The sequence below is a fragment of the Ictidomys tridecemlineatus genome, chromosome 8 (assembly GCF_052094955.1).
Source record: "Ictidomys tridecemlineatus isolate mIctTri1 chromosome 8, mIctTri1.hap1, whole genome shotgun sequence".
NCBI lineage: Eukaryota > Metazoa > Chordata > Mammalia > Rodentia > Sciuridae > Ictidomys > Ictidomys tridecemlineatus.
In genome coordinates, this window is record NC_135484.1 from 84673061 (window position 1) to 84689251 (window position 16191).

General features: G+C 39.3%; 1 non-coding gene across 1 annotated transcript; it reads right to left on the reverse strand.

Annotated features, from left to right (window-relative positions):
- Nucleotides 1–2809: 2809 nt before the first annotated feature.
- On the reverse strand, nt 2810–2916 carry LOC120889405 (U6 spliceosomal RNA). Its single transcript, XR_005733301.1, has one exon. It is a non-coding gene; the product is annotated as a U6 spliceosomal RNA (small nuclear RNA).
- Between the last annotated feature and the right edge of the window lie 13275 nt (nt 2917–16191).

Consider the following 16191-nt stretch of genomic DNA (forward strand, 5'->3'; position numbering starts at 1 on the left):
TAACACCTGGTATTTTGCCAGGGGAATGTTAGAGTTCGAAAAACAAGTTTGGATGGTGCCTGGCAAAATGCCAGAGGGAGTGGTTTGAAAAGTAACAAAAGTGAGCCACTAAGTGTGGAGATTCCTTATTGGTTGACTGATGTATCTAGTTTATGCTAATTAAGATAAGCTGTGCAAAATGTATAAATAGCTCTGTTGTCCTACAATAAACGGCTCCCATTCCTGCTGTATCAACATGCACAAGTTATTCGTAACCCCCGGTTATTTTGCCCAGCCAGCCAGCCTGCGGCATCTCATGATGATTATTGCACTTAATACTTGAAGACAATTCTTGATTGTCACACATGACATATTTTTCTCACTACTTTTTCTATGGGCTCTTCTTAGCTGATTAAGAGTACAAAAGAGATGAGCATTTGTGCCCATAAAACTGTTTTCTGATTTTAGAAGTATTTTATTAGAACAAATATTTTACTAACTATTGATGACAATGTATTTTTAAACCCCCAATTCACACAGTAAAATTAAGCTAACAAAACTTCCACCTTATACCAAAAAAAGTTTCATTTCAGACTGATTGTCCAAGTGTACTCTCAGAGGGTAGATCTCCTTTGCAGTTATGGTGATGCCCAACTGACAGCTTACTTTTTTTTTTAATTCCAGTGGTTCATTTATTGCAAAATTGAGAGAGAGAGCTCTATGAATTTACTATATTCATTCAAAATAAATAACTTAATGTGAAATACAGATCCTGACAAAGACATAAGATATGAAAATCATAATGAATGGATTGAACCTGCATGTTTCATTTGCTCACAAACCTGCATACACTTATTATTCTGCAAAAAAGAAAACTGCCTTTTGCAAACAAGCCTAAAAGCATCCCTCCAATGAGGTCAAAATAAACATGAGTATAAAGTGTTACTGATCACCACAAATGCTATTTCTAGAAAAGTATAACTGCATAGGTTACAAGAAATGTGCAACATCTTAAGCTATTAAAGCACCAAAACAAAAGAATACACCAAAATCATGATGATTAACACAAAAAATATTGATCAAAACTCAGAAAGTAAATACATGGACTAATATGATATCTGTTGTTGGGTGAATTTTTCTTCAATTTAAATGTATTTTTTCATTTCTAAAGAAATCTTAAAGTGGGCTGGATTGTGGCTCAGCAGTAGAGCACTCACCTAGCATGTGGGAGGCCCTGGTTTGATCCTCAGCACCACATAAAAATAAATAAATAAGTAAATAAGTAAATAAAGGTATTGTGTCCAACTACAACTAAAAAATAAATATTTGAAAAAAAAATCTTAAAGTGATAACTTTATATAAAGCATTCAAATTGTTCAAGTAATTTGTTATTAAGCCAATTTTTAAAGTGATATATAAGACAGAGAAAAAAACTGACAAGTTGTAACAAAGCCATTGAATACTATTATCCCATCAGGGCCTTCTCATTTCAATAGAATACATAAGCTAAATAGATTTACATAACTGCAGGTTTTACTACACGAATTACCTTGGATTTGCTACAATTTATACAATAATCAATAGTTAGTTATACATGAAGTTCTAAGAAAAAGGATGCCTCTTAACAATCAACATTGGACACTAATTAAAGCAATCATAAAAGGTTGTTCCACTACTATAAATGAACATAAAAAGTCATAGCCCTTACAAATGAAGAACTGCAACCTAGTCCAAAGTTTAATTACTCCTGACATTTAGCTGCCTTTTCAAGGAAGTACACATTAACCAGTGGTAATTGATGTGTTTGATGTAATTTTTTTCCTTTCTAAAAGAATGATCACAAGAAGATACAAATAAAATCTCCCTCAGTCATTTTGACTGCCAAGAAGTCCTTTGCATCTTTTGTAAAGTTCCATGCAGTCCACAATCCTCACTCCCTCTGACATGTTGTCGCTTAGGTCACTTCCATCTTGACTGTGGGTGCCTTCATCTTAATCAATTTCCTGGGACTCATTTGCTGTCATAGTAACAGAAGGTGAAGCCAGTGCAGAAAACCGCTTTGTTTTCTTCTTGTGGTGGGGGAAGAAGCCATTCGTAAACTGCTTCTTCAACTGCTGAGTCTTTACCTGGGAGATTTTCTGTTGGGTTCTGATCAGTGTCCATTTCCATATCACAAAACACAGCTGAATCAGTCTGATGCTTATCATCTAAAGTTTCACCCTCTGGTATATTCAACTTTTGTCCAGAAAATGAAACACTAGTAGACGCCTTGGTACAGGCATCAGCTACACTCCTCTCTGCCTCTTCTGCTCCCACTTGTAGAAGAGGGTCTTTGTTTCCTTATCTTCAGAGAATGATGTTTGGTCTTTTGCCTCCTCTTAAGTTTTCCTTCGGCAGCATTGGTGATGGTGCCAAAAGTTCTTGTGTGCTTCTATGTTCCTTTAGCAGCAGGCCATCTTTAACAGGCCCTGAGCCAACTTCAGTAAGGGCTTGTGCCATTTCATTATGCATGTTGGACTTTTACTTTCTGTTACCTTTTTAAGGAGGAGTCTTTTTGGGAATTGGCTTGTTATAAAGAGGATCTGGAGCTGGGGCGGTGGCTCACTGGTAGAGAGTGCCTGCCTGGCATGTGCAAGGCACTGGGTTTGATTCTCAGCACTGCATATAAATAAATAAAATAAAGGTGCATTGACTAATAATAATAATAATAATAATAATAATAAAGAGGAGGGTCCTATGGAAGGAGGCAGCTCCAGTTGAACGGTTCCCTTCTGAACCTCTGTGTGAGCAGGCTCTATCTGAGCAGGCCCCTTCTGAGTAGTGTCCTTTTTAAAATATGGAACGCTTCATGAATTTGCATGTCATCCTTGTGCAGGAGTCATGCTAATCTTCTCTGTATCATTCCAATTTTAATATATGTGCTAATGAAGTGAGTACTTTAAAGTTTTTTATTTTTATTTTTTAGTATTAGGGATTGAATCCAGGAAAGCTTTACCTCTGAGCTACACCCCCAGCACTTTTCATTTTATTTTTTAAACATTTGAGACAGGCTCTTACTAAGTTGCCCAGACTGACTTCGACCTTGTGATCCTCCTGTTCAGCCTCCCAAGTCACTAGGATTATAGGTGTGTGCCACCAGGCCCAGCTCAGCCCAGTTATTAAGACTAGGTTGTGAATGCTAAAGATTTGAGATACTGGAAAAATGTCTATTTAAACTCATCTAGTGACAATCATTATTCTCCATTCCCACCTCCCCCAGACCTAGCTCACAGTGATCTTTTACTTATTTTTTACCCATTCAATTCCTTCTTTGGTACAGAGTTTGTACTTTTTATTTTCCTTACATTATAATTGTTTTAGAGTTCCTGGGGAGAATTTATCTTCTTTCCATATCTCAGAGTTCTACAGAACTAAAAAGGTACTTTATTAGAAATTTGCTATTTGACAAGCCTTAACCTCTACTTAACCTAAGGATCTTAGAAATTTGTTCTGTGCCATTTAATGTAAAGTATACTACACCTTGCACATACCCAAGAGTAAGGGAAGAATGGGTCCTCTTGCCATAGAATGAGCTTTTGCCTGGATTCACAGGGATTCATTCCCCTATAAGTTCTTTGGTGATTCTGCCTCCAGGAGTCTCAGAAACTAGACTAATCAAGACTTAGTCTAGTTGAGCTTGCAGGCTCATTCCAAAATCCACCCTTCCCACTCAAAGGCCAGATATCACTGGCCTCCTTTGTCAGTAGGCCACATCATCTTTGAAGAGAACTATTCTCGGCTTTTGCCCTTTTCCCGGTCAATGTTGGTTTTCCTGTCCTTATACCTGGATGGTCCTTGTTCCACTGTGGTAACTTGCTTCCTTCCCAGGACTGGGATCCCTTTCTTACTTTCTGCCTCTGTATACCCTGGACTAGGTTTGCCAAGGGAATGCTCCTAGAGTCGCTACCTATTCCTGTTCTGGAGAACCTATCAGGCACTGCCCATACTCACGTCATAGTCTTCATATCTTTAGGTCTCAGACTACTAGCAGTTCCTAGGTGCCCATAGGCCTTTTTCATCAATGGGGAAAACACAGCTCTGCCCAAGTGGGCAATCTGCCTCCTTGAGCATGCTCTGGCTTAAGACTTTTTTTTTTTTCTGAAGTAGCTGATATACCATATATTTTAGGATGATAAGGATACTGAAGAAGTTCTCAAAGTTGAAATTTTAGTTGCTGTCTGTGTCCCCTCATCACTGGTACTGACTTGAACATTCCCTGCCTACATTAATGCTCTTATTGAAAAAAAAAATTCTTCTGATTCTTGTTTGAGGCCATTAACCAACAGGGATAAAATGAAACCCATTGGAAGAAATAACAGTAACCCAAGGATACGAATTTCCCCTGGCCTAATTGGCAGATGGTATTCCACAGACAACTGTCGGATGCGTAAGAGGCTGTTCATTGGATGTGGAACATCTAATGTCCCCTGAGGACATAATGTCCCCTCTCAACCCCCTTGAAGTGCTGAAGGCATCTTTCCCAGGCGATGTTCCTGGTCAGACTCCCAAGAGACCTTAGGATCTTTCACCAATTTTGGAGTGAGCACCAAGCACGACGACGAGGGGCAGTTCGTTCGACTGGGTGCCCAGGAAATCGTTGGAATCCAAGACGCAGCCAGGAGGTCTTTGATCACGCAGCTCTGCCAACCTAGTTTCCAAGGGCGTCCAGGTTTGGGTGGACGCCGCAGGCTCTTCTCTCCGCGGATTCCTCAGGGGCAGTTGGGCTCCGGCGGCGCGGGTAGTGGGCTCTGCAGGCCTGGGGCTGGCTGCCCTTGCATCTAGGCTCCAACCGCATAACGTGCTCCAGAAGGGTCCCGGTGATTCCCTGCGCTGCAGCCGTATGCATTTGGCAGGGTCCCGGCTATATCTGCCTGGGCTCCCTCTCCAAGGTCAGCGGGAGGGGTCGGCGCGCCTCGGAGAGGTGATGCGGGGCGCAGCTCATTCTCCTGGTGGGCCTCCGCCGCCGCGGCCACGCCCACCTCCTTCCTCTGGGGTTACTAATCACCAAAATCAGATTCGCGTGCCCGAGGTGCAGCAAACACCAATCACCACCGAGCACCGGTGCTTGCCTTACAGAAAGTTGAATCGGAAATATAGCAACCGAGAAGGCGGCGCATAGCCTCGAACCCGTATTACCGAGCCCGCAAATTTATCAGTTATACAAAGGAAAAGGGCTTAGGAGGAGTCTTGGGGGCGGGATGGTAGTTTCACAAGTTTGGATAAAAATAAAGGTTTTCAGACTTCTTGGCCCTAGTGGACATCTGGTGGAGCACTGAGCAATCTAAGGTTCAATAACAAGCTTGCAGAACACCCTGGATGATAAAGATAACTTGGTGAACTTAAAGGAAAGGAGCAGGAAGTCTGACCAGTTTGACCAGGGGAATCGAAGTCTTTTTTTTTTTTTTCTTTCTTTTTTTTGGTACTGGGGATTGAACCCAGGGGCACTTACTACTGGGTCACATTGCCAGGCCTTCCTGGTAGGGTCTCACTAAGTTGCTTAGGGTCTACTAATATCTGAGGCTGGCTTTGAACTGTGTCAGCCTCCTCAATGGCTGGGATTACAGGCATGCACCACCACGCCCAGTTTTTCTTCTTTTACTGAGGAAGAAGCGTGATTAAAGCCCTTTGTTCATTTCCATATGATGGCTCTGTTATATCTGACTTCTAAGCCTAGCTTGATAACTTGACCCCTGCTTTGTGTCTAGTTTTAGAGAGTCCAGTGAAACCTGGGACCCAGTGTTAGGGAGTCCAAGGTTCAGCTGCTAGAAGTTCAAGCAAAGCTCGGTCCACAGAGATTGGGCCGGCTCTGAGGAAGGCAGAGGAGACTTTTCCTGGGCAGTTTTTATAAGAAGACAAGAGACACAGTGGGACAAAAGGCAGTAGACCCTTTTGTCATTCTGTTCTAAGAGCACCTCCATCTGGGTCTCCTTTGCCTTCTCATATCAAAGGGAATAATTGGGGCCAGCATATGCGTTTTCTTTTCAGATAGACAGATGACTTTGTGCAGAGGAAAGGAGGCACAACAGAGGGCTCTTTTATAGTTTAGAATATCTTGTGCAGAAAAATGGGTTGTTAAAGTGGGGTGGGAGAACGTTAGGTAAGAAGTTGGTGGAGGAGGAGGAAATAATTTTAACACCTTCTGGGGGAAAATTGCTTTATTACATGGCTGGCATCACTGAGATGCTCAGTTCTGGATTCCTGAATTCTGTCTTCCTTGAGCTATCTGCCTTGTGTGATAATTTCCCCGTTGGTTGAGCCAGTAACTTATGGTTTTGTAGAGAGCATCCTCTCTGGTAGGTCTTCAATTCCATCTTGCCCATTTTTTTTTTAAGTTCATCCCTAAGAATATCTTACTGATAAGGAAATTGAGCTCCAAAGAAGTTGGGGAAAAACTAGTGAAAACAAGATACTTAGCTATATAACGAGAAAAATTAAACCAGATACCCTAACTTCCATTCTGTCATTAATTGATTTGGGGGCCATCTCAAACTAAGAAAAAATACACAACAAAACAGAAAAATGGGTTTCTATGGACACATCTCAAGACAAAATGTGTCTACCAGCCTTAAAATGTGAGCCATTATGTTTTGCTATGTTTGTATTTTTCTGAAGTCATTTAAAATAATGGCATGAAATGCTGACTGGTTTGGGTCAGCAGTTTCTTGGAGGGCTCACGTTCAAGAGAAGCATAGTGAGGAAATAGTAAGGAAAAGTAAGTAATGCTGCCTGGATACTATGGCACACACCTGTAGTCCCAGTGGCTTGGGAGGCCAAGACAGGAGGATCACAAGTTCAAAGCCAGGCTCAGCAATTTAGTGAGACCCTAAGCAATGTAGCAAGATCCGGTCTCAAAATAAAAAAAAAAAATAAAAAGGACTGGGGATGTAGATTAATGGTAAAGCCCCTGGTTCAACATCCATTGTGGTGGGGGGACAGGAATGCTATAGTAGGAAAAAAGGAAAAGGAAGAACAGAGAGAAAGGACAGAAAGGGTTAACACATAGTGTAACAGGGGTTCACTGCATGCCCTTAATCTAACCCTTGCTGCTCTGCCACTGTTACTCATTTAAAACTAACATGATTTTTTCCCCTTATTCTCTCTCTCCTTGTCCCTTAACATTGAGAAATTGAGATTAATCTTATTCTTGTCCTAGGCTGAGTTATCTGTCCTTTGGCTCACAGGCCACAGGAATGAAGGAATCCAGACTTGGCACCTGGGGATGTAGGAAATGGCTATCTATCAAGGTCGAAAATGAATTATAACTCCTGACAGGTACAGCCTTTTGTATCCCCTCTTTAAAATTCCCCTGTTCCCCTAGGAAATTAGAATCATAGCCTCTGGACAGGAGTCCTCTGTGTATTCATTCTCCTTTGCTAACAAAGCCATAAAACAAAACCTTAGTCTTGTTCTTGTATTGCAGTAGGGACAAGAGCTGAGCTTTCAGATTCTATGCATTTACTATGTAGCAGTTACTGTTTTAAGCTCTTTAAGTATACTAGCTCATTTAATACCCAACACTATGAGATGGATATATTGATACTATCTCTGTGTTAGTCAACATTCTATTACTATATCAAATACTCAAGATAAATAAACTTATAAAGAGAAAAGGTTTATTTTGACTCACAGTTTTAGAGGATAGACGTTTATGATTGATTGACCCTGTTGCTTTGTGCTAATAGCGAAAGTAGCATATAAGGAAATGTGTGTGTGTTTGGGGTGGCGGGGAGCCAAACTGCTCACCTCCTGGCCACAATGTGAGAGAGAAAGAGAGGAAAGGGCCAGGGTTCCACAATACCCTTTGAAGAAATCCTCCCAATGACCTAAAGTTCTTCCACTAGGACTCATCTTTTAAAATTTCCACCATTTCCTCAATAGTTCCATGAGTTGGGGACCAAACCTTCAACACACGAGCCCTTATCCAAATGATAGCATTCTGCGTATGGGTCCCAAAACACATGTCAGAACTCAAACTTCATTAAGTCCATCTTCAAGAATCTCCCAAAGCTTAACAGTTCTAGCATTGCTCAAGAGTCCAAGTTCAAAGTCTTCTATGAGACTTAATGCAAACTCAACTGTGAGAATCTGCAAAACAACAACAACAAAACAAAATGAAATGTAAGTTATATGTTCCCAAGATGTAATGGTACAGAGGAAACATTCCCATTCTAAAAGGGAGACATAGGGACATAGGATGGAAGGATCAGACCAAAGTAATATGGAAACCCAGCAGGGCAAACTTTAGATCCTAAGTTTCCATGTTCTATATCTGGGACGTAAGTGGAGTATGTGAGTTCTGAAGGGCTTGGGCGGCCCCACCCCATGTAGCCATATTGTCCTAGTTTTGCTTGCTGCCTGCAGTTTATCTCAATAAGGAATCCACCTTCCTGGTATCATCCTGTCTTTTTTTTTTTCTTCCCCTTTTCATTTGTTTGTTTGTTTTTTGGTACTAGAGATTGAATCCAGGGGCACTTTAGCACTGAGCCATATCCCCACAGCCCCTCTCCCCACTTCCCTTTTTGTTTTGGTAGCAGGGATTGAACTCAGGAGCATTCACCCTCTAAGCCACATCCCCAGCCCTATTTTGTATTTTATTTAGTGACAGGGTCTTACTGGGTTGCTTAGTGCCTCACCATTGCTGAGGCTGGCTTTGAATTCTCAATCCTCTGTCTCAGCCTCCTGAGCCACTGGGATTACAGGTGTGCGCCACTGTGCCCAGCCCGCTACCCTTTTTTTAGACAGCGTCTCACTAAGTTGCTTAGGGCCTCCCTAAGTTGCTGAGTCTGGCCTTGAACTTGCTATCTTCCTACCTCAGCCTCCAGAGTCACTGGGATTAAAGTCATGTACCAGTGCATTTGTCTCAGAGACTGTTTGAAGGGTCTCCTACCCTGTGACACACTGCTTCCTAGGCTGTCCTTTGAAATCTCAGTGGAAGTCTCCAATAACCCCTCAAGTCGTGCATTCTGCAGGACGGCTAAACTAGCATTATGTGGATGGCATCAAGGTCTGCTGCTTGTGCGAGCTGTAAGGGGCCCCTTGAACTGTGGCTGCAGTGGCCTTTGCTTGCCTCAGTAACTGAACACAGGAAGTGAATTCTCAAGAAGCAATTCCCGAGGTGGCCCTGTGAATTTACTATTGAGGCTGTTGTGCATTAAGTTGTAATTGATTTGTAGTACCTCTTGATGCATTATGAAAATTAGTGCTTTATTTGTAATGTGAGTTCCACATATTTCTTCCAGTTTGTCTTTTTTTCCCCTCAATCCTGGGGATTGAATCCAGGGTGCTCTACCACTGCGCTACCTCCCCAATCCTTTGTATTTTTCATTTTGAGACAAGATCTTGCTAAACTGCCCAGGCTGGACTCAAACTTGCAATACTCTTGCCTCAGCCTCCCAAGTGGCTGGGATTACAGGTGTGCACCACCATGCCTGGCTGTTGTGTGTTTTTCACTCACTTTGGTGGTATTTGTCAGGAATGTGTTTTTTTTTTTATTGGTTGCTCAAGACAATACAATGATCTTGACATATCATACATTTGATTCAAATAGGGTAAGAATTCTCATTTTTCCACGTGTACAGATTAAAGGATCACATTGGTTATACATCCATGTGTATACATACAGCAATCCTAGTGTCAGTTGTATTCTGCTGCCCTCCCTATCCCCCCACTCCCCTCCCATCACTGTTCTCTACCCATTCTACTGTGACACTTCTCTCTCTCTCTCTCTCTCTCTCTCTCTCTCTCTCTCTTCCTTACCTTCCTCCTTACACCATCATATATGTATTTTGTGAACCCATGAGGGTCTCCTTCCGTCTTCAGTGCAATTCCCCTCCTCCCTCCCTTTCCTTCCCTCCTCTTTTCCTTGTTTTGTGGTAATCTTCTTCTCATGCTCTTCCTTCCTTCTCTGTTTTGAGTCACCTCCCTTATATCAGAGAAGACATTCGGCATTTGTTTTTTAGGGATTGGCTAATTTTGCTTAGCATAATTTGCTCTAGTGCCATCCATTTCCCTGCGAATGCCATGATTTTGTTATTTTTTTAATGCTGAGTAATATTCCATTGTGTATAAATGCCACATTTTTAAATCCATTCATCTGTTGAAGGGCATCTGGGTTGGTTCCACAGTCTAGCTATTGTGAATTGTGCTGCTATGAACACTGATGTAGCGGTGTTCCTGGAGTATGCTCTTTTTAGGTCTTTTGGGTATAGTCCGAGAAGGGGAATAGCTGGTTCAAATGGTGGTTCCATTCCCAGATTTCCAAGGAATCTTCATACTGCCCTCCAAATTGGCTGCACCAGTTTGCAGTCCCACCAGCAATGTATAAGTGTACCCTTTTCCCCACATCCTCGCCAGCACTTGTTATTGTTTGACTTCATAATGGCTGCCAATCTTAATGGAGTGAGATGGTGTCTTAGGGTGGTTTTAATTTGCATTTCTCTGATAGCTAGAGATGGTGAGCATTTTTTCATGTACTTGTTGATTGATTGTATATCCTCCTCTTTGAAGTGTCTGTTTAGATCTTTGGCCCATTTGTTGATTGGGTTATTTACTTTTTTGTTATTTAACTTTTTGAGTTCTTTTTATACTCTGGAGATTAGCACTCTATCTGAAGTTTGAGGGGTAAAAATTTGTTCCCAGGATGTAGGCTCCCTATGTACCTCACTTATTATTTCTCTTGCTGAGAAAAATTTTTTTTGGTTTGAATATGTCCCATTTGTTGATTCTTGATTTTAACTCTTGTGCTATAGGTGTCCTATTAAGGAATTTGGAGCATGACCCCACCAGATGGAGATTAGGGACAACTTTTTCTTCTATTAGATGTAGGGTCTCTGGTTTGATTCCTAGCTCCTTGATCCGTTTTGAGTTAACTTTTGTGCATGGTGAGAGAAAGGGATTCAATTTCATTTTGTTGCATATTGATTTCCAATTTTCCCAGCACCATTTGTTGAAGATGCTATCCTTTCTCCATTGCATGCTTTTAGCATTTTTGTCTAATATAAGGTAGTTGTAATTTTGTGGATTAGTCTCTGTGTCCTCTATTCTGTACCATTGATCTACCTGCCTGTTTTGGTACCAGTACCATGCTGTTTTTGTTACTATTGCTCTAGAATATAGTTTGAAATCTGGTATCGCTATACCACCTGTTTCACTCTTCCTGCTTAGGATTGCTTTAGCTATTCTGGGTCTTTTATTTCTCCAGATGAATTTCATGATTGCTTTTTCTATTTCTTCAAGGAATGCCATTGGGATTTTGATAGCCATTGTGTTAAACCTATAGAGTACTTTTGGAAGTATGGCCATTTTAATGATATTAATTCTGCCTATCCATGAACAAGGTATATCTTTCCATCTTCTAAGGTCTTCTTCTATTTCCCTCTTTAGTGTTCTGTAGTTTTCATTGTAAAGATCTTTCACCTCTTTTGTTAGGTTGATTCCCCAAATATTTTATTTTTTTTGAGGATATTGTGAATGGAGTAGGTGTCCTGATTTCCCTTTCAGAGGGTTTGTCACTGATATACAGGAATGCCTTTGATTTATGCGTGTTGATTTTATATCCTGCCACTTTGCTGAACTCATTTACTAGTTTTAGAAGTTTTTTGGTAGAACCTTTTGGGTCCGTTAGGTATAGGATCATGTCATCCACAAATAGTGCTAATTTCAATTCTTCTTTTCCTATTTTTATGCCTTTAATTTCTATCATCTGTCTAATTGCTCTGGCCAGGGTTTCGAGAACTATGTTGAATAGAAGTGGTGAGAGAGGGCATCCCTATTTTGTTCCAGATTTTAGAGGGAATGCCTTCAATTTTTCTCCATTTAGAATGATGCTAGCCTGAGGCTTAGCATAAATAGCTTTTACAATGTTGAGGTAAGAGGAAAGTATTTTTGATATTCATTAATCCTTTTTACTTATAGTCACTGGATTTTTTCATTCTTGGTAAGGACCTCTTCATTTCATGACTATAGAATATTTGCTTTTGGTTTCTTTTGGTATAGTTAGGTTCTCTTTTCCACATTTAGATATTTGATATGCCTGAGATGTAATATGATTTAGCAGCAAGGTATGGCTTAAATTCATTTTTAATGGTTTATCTCCTTATCTCAACATTATTGATTAAGTGATCTTTCCTCCATTAGTCTGAATTGTATCCATTTTAAATATTTAATTTCTATATATACTTTGAGTATGTTTTTGGATTTTCTACTTTATGCCATTGAGATATCTCTTTTATTTCTACATTAATAAATGTAGCCTTTTATTTATTGAAGTTTTGTAATATTTAGTACCTGGATAGGACTAATTCTTTTTCATGCCTGTTTTTGTACAATTTGTGAGATAGGAATAATTTTTATATTTAAAATGTTTTTGAGGGGGCACTGGGGATTGAACCCAGGGTACTCTACTACTGAGTTACACCCTAAGCCCTTTTATTTATTTATTAACTTTTATTTTGAGACAGGGTCTTGGTACATTATCCAGGCTGGCCATGAACTTGTGATCCTCCTGCCTCAGCCTCTTGAGTTTTGGGATAATGGGCATGTGCCACCATACCCAGTTTAAGTGTTTGTTTTTTTTAAATCCAATGAAGGATAATATTCCATTACACATAAAATTATATAAAATTCACTTTGTTTTTATAAATAAAATTTTCTTGGCACACAGTTGTACCCATCATTTATGAGTTATCTTTGACTACTTTTGTACTATAATAGCTGAGTTGAATAGTTTGAAAGAGACTACATGAAAATAAAGCATAAAATATTTAATTTCTGGTCCTTTTTAGAAAAGTTTGCCTGACTATTGCTCCAAGTTACCAAGAAGAACTAAGATATCTTCTTCAGACCTGATATCTGTAAAAAAAAATTCTAACAAAATGATTGCTTATGTATGTAACTTAATTAAAAATTTCATTATTAAAGTTTGTGCTTCCTTGAGTGCAAAATATCTGAATTTATGGCTTCTCTCTGTATATTGATAATAAACTCAATTTATTTAAATGTAAGTTTTCTCATGATTACAAAAAGATCATAATACTTGTCTTTGCAATCTAGCAATTAGTTTTTAAGTGAATACTGAATATTTGTTAAAATGCTAACCAGAGAGACTGCAATTTTCCGCTAAATAAAAGTTCTAACTTAAAAAAAGATGAAATGACTTTGAAACATTTATCTTTGATTATGTTTATAGAGTATTTTTTTTCTGGTGTTGTTAGACCAAGATGCAAGAAAAGACCACTGACTCCAATTAAAATCAAATTAAAGCAAGCTTATTATTTCGACCGGCTGGGCTGCTTCTCTCAACAAAAACCATGGGAACAAGACAGCCCCACACTTTCTTGCAGCTCAGCTTCATAGTCCAGAAAGTTACACAAAGTGGGGTTAGAGATAACAAAATTTTGATGAACATAACATTTTTGCTAGGCCGGCATCAGAATTTATGAAGGTCATTAGAGCCTCAGAGAGGGTCGTTATCTGGCCAGGGAAGGCCAATATTTATGAGGCCTCACTAAAGTTTCAGAGAGGGCTATCTGGTCAGAGAGACCCAGGTATGGGTAGGTTCAAGGCACGGGCAGGTATTCCAAGCTAGTTCAGAATTTGCAATAAAGCCGAAATTATCTTTTCATGGCTTTGTGGTGAGATGGCTCCCAATTTTAAGAGAAAATCAGGTTGGGTCTATCAGTGTGCATTCAGTGATATTTAGTAAATTCAGATGGGACTGAAACTTCCCATGGATTAAATGTAAAAGTCACTCCCTCACCCCTGCCGACCCCCATACATGTTTAGGTTAGAAAAGAAACAATTGCTTTCCCATATAGATTATCTATAGTAATTTTCTCTACTATAGGTTCTCTGATTTAGCAATAAGTATAGTGTTTTTTTTTTTTAACTTTCATTACATTTATTGGACTTATCCCCAGTGTAATTTCTATAGTGGTTCTTTTTTCTTTTTCTTTTAATGCTGGGGACTTAACCACACCCCCAGTTCTTTTTACTTTTTATTTTGAGATGGGGTCTTGCTAAGTTGCTGAGGCTGGCCTCGAACTTGCAACTCTCTCACCTTAGTCTCCAGAGTTGTTGGGATTACAGTCAAGTGCCACCACACCTGGTCCCAGTATAAGTTCACAGGTTTGATAGAAATAACACTGAAGTTTCTCATTCTAGTTGCATTAATAGAGTTTCTCCCCAGCAAGATGCACAATGAAAGAATTCCAACTAAACAGTTTCACCATTTAATGTATAAATTGAATTTTTCTACAGCATTAGTTTTCTGGTGCTCAATAGAGCCAGAACTACTACATATGCATTTCAATTGTGACATATTTGATGTCAATATATCATTTTGGTAAGTGCTTATAAATCAAACTGATCAAGATACACTGTGCTTTCCTTTTTTCTTTTTTGATTTGTTCTAATTAATGACAGTAGAATACACTTTGACACATTGCACACAAATGGAGCATACATGGTGCTTTTTGATCTTAAGATATTATGTGAGGGGTTAGGGTTGTGGCTCAGCGGTAGCTCACCTAGCACGTGTGAGGCACTGGGTTTGATTCTCAGCACCACATAAAAACAAATAAAATAAAGGTATTGTGTCCAATTACAACTAAAAAATATATTTTTTAAAAAAGAGATTATGTGAAAAAATACTGGTTATGTATAGTTCATTCTCCTTCCTTCAAAAAGTAGAATATTGGTGAGCCCAATTATCAAAATAAATAGCATAGGAAAGGAACAGGTATTAAGTAACACATTTTGAACTGCAACTAACAGAAAATATTGGTCAAATTGGATGTCAGGAAGTTATTATTGCTGCTGGGTGTGGTGGCACATGGCTCATACCAGCAACTAAGAGGCTGAGGCAGGAGGATGGTCATTTCTAGGATAGCCTGGGCAACTTAGTGAAATCCTGTTTCAAAATAAAAAGTAAAGATGACTGGGATGTAGCTCAGTAGTAGAGTATCCCCTGTTCAATTCCTAGTACCAGGGGTTTAAAAAGAGGAAGAAAAAGAAAAAGAAAGACAGAGGAACTATTGTCAATAGAAGGAAGTCCAGGCATGGTTTGTTAAGGGCTCTCAGTTTTTCTACCTGTGTTGGCTGCCCTTTCAGGCTGGTGGCTGCAAGATGCTTATTGCTGTTTACCAATTCTCATTCTGGCACAACTACCAGGAGAAGAGAAGAGGCAAATTCTTCTATTCTTTCTTTCTTTTTAAAATCTCTTTTCAGAAGTGAGATAACCTCTTCTGGGAGACTTCTCTAGGTTTTGTCTCATTTCAAAATCACAATAAGTACCATTTCCTAAACCAGGCACCTGGCAAGGGTAATGGGATTACCATAATCAGTCTAAACTAATATCTGAAGTTGAAATGAGATAGGAAGTTACTTTCCATCACCAGTATATGAATCTTTTTCCCTGTATTTTCAATCTGAGCATTGAGATTTTTTTGTCTTAAATTATTATCTTAAGATTTTTATCAGTTCTTTTTAGGTATACATGATGGTAGAATTCATTTAGATATAATTATATAAGCATGGCATATACCTTATTCTAATTAGGATTCCAGTACCTCTCCTGTCCCCTCTCTTTCCCCATCTCCTGCTTCCTTCCCTCTGTTGATCTTTCTGTCATTTACCCATAGTTATTTTTTATTTTATATTATTTTATTTTTTTAAAATTAATTTCTTGTGCATGTGCACAATGGTGAAATTCACTGTGGTGTATTTATATATATATATATATATATATATATATATGAAAGTTATGTCAGATTAATTCCACTGACTCTCTTTTCCTATACCCCCTCCCTTCTCTTTATTTCCGTTTGTCTAATTTGTGAGCTTCTATTCTTCTTCTTCTCCCTGCCCCCTTAGTGTGGATTAGCTTCCACATATCATAGAAAACATTTGACCTATGTTTTTCTGGGATTGGCTTATTTCACTTAGCATGATAGTCTCCATGCTAAAGGCAAATGTCATAAAGTCATTCTTCTTTACATCTGAGTAATATTCCATGGTTGATAGATATACCACATTTTCTTTATCCATTTTTCTGATGAAAGAAGAATTGTGCTGCCATAAACATTGATGGGGTTGTGTCACTGTAGTATGCTAATTTAAAATCCTTGGGATATACACCCATCAAGGGGTGGGATAACTGGGTCAAATGATGGTTCC